Source organism: Tachysurus fulvidraco, chromosome 2 (assembly GCF_022655615.1).
Source record: "Tachysurus fulvidraco isolate hzauxx_2018 chromosome 2, HZAU_PFXX_2.0, whole genome shotgun sequence".
Classification (NCBI taxonomy): domain Eukaryota; kingdom Metazoa; phylum Chordata; class Actinopteri; order Siluriformes; family Bagridae; genus Tachysurus; species Tachysurus fulvidraco.
The window spans coordinates 23263326-23268325 of NC_062519.1; the positions used below are offsets into that span (position 1 = coordinate 23263326).

At 41.5% G+C, this 5000-nt stretch overlaps 1 protein-coding gene across 1 annotated transcript in view; it reads left to right on the forward strand.

The window, feature by feature from the left end:
* The window catches only part of ell (elongation factor RNA polymerase II), a 35282-nt gene extending 34525 nt beyond the window's left edge, over positions 1 to 757 (forward strand). Inside the window, exon 12 of the mRNA XM_027152207.2 lies at positions 1 to 757. This exon is cut by the window's left edge and continues 1714 nt beyond it. The gene's annotated coding sequence lies outside the window, so the exon portion shown is untranslated.
* The last annotated feature ends 4243 nt before the right edge of the window (positions 758 to 5000 follow it).

Here is a 5000-nt window from a genome sequence, read left to right on the forward strand (position 1 = left end):
TGCTTTTTGTGAACGTGTTCAGGAAAGAAGACCAGAACTTGTACCATAGATTTATTACTACTGTAGAAGGATATCTTGACTCTATATAAAACATGACGAGATGCATCTCTGAAAACATTTCAGACTGAAGGACATGAACAGAACATGCCCTCGAATTGCCCCCCCCCCCCCAATCATTGTGAGGAGCAAACGCTCATTTTGTATTAGATTCGATTCAATTACAGTATTGATTTGGCGCTCGTTTATTCGATTCGACAGTATGTTGTGACGAGCTGGTTTAGTTCCAGGTTAGATGAAAAGATATTAAGTAGATCTTGATAGAAATCGTAGACCCTTTTTAAACGAAATTACATTTTTAATACAACCGTGTCTCTACAAACCACCCAGGACTTTTTCTTTTTCTCTCTCCTGGATATAATCGGTGCTAAAAGCTAATTGGTGCGATCAATAACACTGTTACAACCTTGCGCTATTTTCCAACTCCCCTCGATCTTCAATCGGTCTTAATTTCAATATTTATTTTGCTTTAGTTATGCTGTCAATAAAATTAGCTTCAAGTATGCCAAATGATGTGTTGTATAGGGAAGCGGAAGATGACGTGCTGCTGTTTTAATGACGACAACAAAAAAAAAAGACGGTGGGGATTTTGAAAAAAACGTTTTAATGTTAATGCTGAAACCCAAAGCGTGCTTTTTTTATGTTCAGGACTGGGACTGAAATTTGTCTTAGAATTTCAATAAAATTCTCAAACCTTTTACATTTTGGGGTCATTTTAATGTTCCTAATCTTGATGATGTACCACTGCTGTGTTATTTATTTATTTATTTATTTATTTAGCCGATTACTTACAAGTTCACTAGGTGGAAGCAAAAGCAAAGAGATTTTATTTCTTCCTTCTGACTCATTAGGTGCCGTGAATTAACCAAGATACAGGTTTTCCTTCAGTTACCTGGTTAAAAATATTAGCATTTTGTGGCAAGTGCAACAATTTTCTGCTCAGTTGCAGTCATGGAAAATAACCGCCAAAAAGGCTGACCGAAGGAAGAAGCAATACCACTCAACTTGGGGGAACTAATTGAAGTAAGATGGTTTCAGTCAACACACACAGCAATGCATTTGTCTTCATGGAGCTGAATGTTTTTTACCTTGTGTGTTGGCATCAGTTTCAGGAGAATGCTATTGGTGAAGAGTTCACCATGGCAGCGTGCCACCTCCCCTTGAGAGCCCTGTAACACACACAGATGCCTCAAATCCAAGTTGAGTCCTTCAGCTACCTTTCAATGCCCAGCTTTTAACCATCAGTCAACAGCACTGATAGTTATAAGCTGAAATCGGTTCTCTTGCTGATGCTGACGACCTAAAGCCTGTGTGTATAGCAGTACGTACGTCTGCTTGTATCTCAAAGGGTCGCTTCGTTTAATGTCGGTGATCTTTGGTGAAGGATATAAAAAAAATTAATTAATTAAACCTCATACAATAAGAACATTCCTAGAATACTAGAAAACATTGTCAGGTCTGTTTACAACAAAATTTGAAATCTGCTTCAGTGGACTTCTGGACAGTACGAGACAGCGAACAGTGTGAAGTCTCCGCTCGGCTTAAAGCCAAGGATTTTCACTGGAGATCAGCCAAGCTCTGGGTCAAAGACACTTCCATGTTCACCTTTAGCCAGTGCTGGTCTCTGTAAGCATCTGGTGACTGGTTTGCTGTTTTCATAACAGGTTTATTATAGAGGGTCTGTTTTAGAGACTTCCAGAGGATTTTCCTCCACAGTTTATCGTTCCTGACTGTTCCAGGTATGACACGTTAATCTGTGCTTTTCTGAAGCAGCTTCTTTATCCCAGAGGTTTAGACAAACAAACTGTTGGGCTTCTCGTCCAGTTCAACAAATGATTTCAGAATCTGTTCCAAAATACATTGGTCTAGTGAACTGGAATTGAGCTGAATGTTTAAAAAAAAAAAAAAAAGTTCTCTGATGATGCACTAGGGTGTAAAATCGAGCAGATACTGACAAAATGTTTTGAAAACTATGACCTTAATCCACATCCGTCATTACTCACTCTCACTCTCACTCATTTTCTACCGCTTATCCAAACTTCTCGGGTCACGGGGAGCCTGTGCCTATCTCGGGCGTCATCTGGCATCAAGGCAGGATACACCCTGGACGGAGTGCCAACCCATCACAGGGCACACACACACACACACACACTCATTCACTCACACACACACAGACAATTTTCTAGAGATGCCAATCAACCTACCATGCATGTCTTTGGCCCGGGGGAGGAAACCCCCGAGGCACGAGGAGAACATGCAAACTCCACACACACAAGGCGGAGGCGGGAATCGAACCCCAACCCTGGAGGTGTGAGGCGAACGTGCTAACCACTAAGCTACCGTGCCCCCCCCCCCCTCATTATTTGATGTCTTCTTAAAAGTATAAAATGAAACAAAATGGAATCCCACTCCCATGTGTAACCTCAAGGCTATTTCATTAGCAGGCTGTGCCATGAAAAGTTTATTTAATGGTTTATTTTCCCACATATTTAAGAAGAGCTGTTCAAATCTTATTGGGATTTTTTTTTAAATAACCAAGTTGTTAATTTTGCTCATTCACTAAAACGAGTGTGTGGGAAAAATGTCGCTTCTATATTCTATTCTAATTACACTTGCTTGTGTCGTTTCAGGGAGTTTTTCCTTTTGACTGTAACCTATGGCTTGCTCATCTAAATCAAGACATTGTGTGTGTGTGTGTGTATGCGTGCGTCCGTGTGTGTGTGTGTGTAAGCTTCATTTACAGAATTAATATCAGTAATGATTATTCCCAAATGTGATTGGTGCTGGATTTCACTCACATTCCAGAAGCCTATCCTGAGAGTATGAGATATTATTACTACATTAGAGACCACAGATATGACTGTGTAGGGTTTTACAGTTAAGTGAAAGTGACATACGGCTAAGTACGGTGACCCATACTCAAATGCAGAGAACAAATTCTAACCCATCCAAAGTGCGCACACACACAGCAGTGAACACACACCCGGAGCAGTGGGAAGCCATTTATGCTGCAGCGCCCGGGGAGCAGTTGGGGGGTGGTTTGTGCCTTGCTCAAGGGCACCTCAGTCGTGGTATCGCTGGCCCGAGACTCGAACCCACAACCTCTCTAACCATTAGGCCACGATTTCCCGTTTTGTTAAGCGGTGAACATTAACCAAGTGTCTGTAATCCTTATGCTGCAATTTAACCAGCCTCTTACACAGTTAACCTGAAGTGGACACCTTATTCTCACTAATCACCCGACTGGCAGAGAAACAAATAATGCCTGTATGGAACACTTTCTTTTTTCATATATAATATTTCTCTAGCTATATTTCACATCCATATGGTTGTATTTCCTGGCAAGCTGAACGTCACTGCGTTCCCAATAGGGTCATTATGCGAGGTGCTTCGGTTGTACTTAGTGATGAGTAACCGCCTCTGCCATTGCGTTAAGAGGCGCAGCAGACGTACGCGGTGTGGGTGGTGTGTCGTTAAGTACAAACACTTCTGACCACTTGGAGCTGTTAGGCAGACATCTTTGTATCTGACACATATCTGATAATAAAGGTTTACTACTGTAAGTAATTCACATGATGATGTTTCCATACTGCGGATATGAAAATTACATTGTTTTGAAATATATAAATTTTTATCCTAATTAATTTATTTAAATAATCTAGCCAAAAGGGTTGCGTCAGGAAGGGCATCCGGGGTAAACGTGCCAAATCTAAAGTGTAGCCAGACAGCATCAGATGGTGATGTGTAAGATGTTTCTGGTGGTCAGGAAGAAGAGGAAATGAAAAATAGAAAAGAAGACCAAGTGGTGGCAGAGAGATGTGATGTAGGTCAGACAGTGGAGTTCGAGATGGAGATACATCAAGGATTGGCTTTGAGTCCCTTCTTGTTCGCTATGGTGATGGAAAGGTTGACACATGAAGTCAGGCAGGAATCACCGTGGGCAATAATGTGGATGACATTAATGTGATCTGTAGTGAGAGTAGGGAGCAGGTGGAGGAACACCTAGAAAGGTGGAGGTCTGCTCTGGAAACGAGGAATTAAAATCAGTCAGAGTAAGACAGAATACGTGTGTATGAACAAGAGGGAGGGAAGTAGAACAGTGAGGTTCGCGGAGGCTGAGGTCAAGAAGGTGCAGGAGTTTAATCAGGAGGTGTATCAGGGGTGTATCAGGGAGTGTGGAAAAGAGGTGAAGAGCGAGTGCAGGTGGGTTGGGGTGGTTGGAGAAAAGGGTTAGGAGGGTTGTGTGTCAGCAAGAATCAAAGGAAAGGTGTACAAGACAGTATTGAGAGCAGCTCTGCTGTATGGGTTAGAGACTGTAGCAGTGAGGAAAAGACATGAGGCAGAGATGGAGGTAGCAGAGATGAGGACGTTGAGGTTGTCTTTAGGAGGGACGAGGATGGACAGGATTAGGAACGAGCACATCAGAGGGACAGATCAGGTTAGCTGTTTTGGGGACAAGGACAGAGAGGATAGATTGAGATGGTTTGGACATGTACAGAGGAGGGAGATGGTTATATTGGTAGAAGGATGTTGGAGATGGAGCTGCAGGTAAGAGGTCAAGAGGAAGGAAAAAGAGGAGATATATGAATGTGTTAAAAGAGGACATGAAGGTAATTGGTGTGAGAGTAGAGGATGCTGAGGATAGAGTTAGGTGGAAACAGATGATTCGCTGTGACGACCCCTAACGGGAAAATTGGACGAATAAGAATTCACTCATTAAATCAGTACAATTTTATTTATATAGCACAATGGAAACTTAACAGTAATCAAACATAAGTCCAAAAATAAGATGAATTGAGTACTTAAAGTGAATATTGTGTCAAAGAAACAAGGGACAAAAAATCACATCCACAAATAAATCATTGATGTCATTGATTAACTTACAGTACAGATTTTCTCAACTCTATACAAGTTTTAAGTTTGTTTTATTCCTAGAGAACATT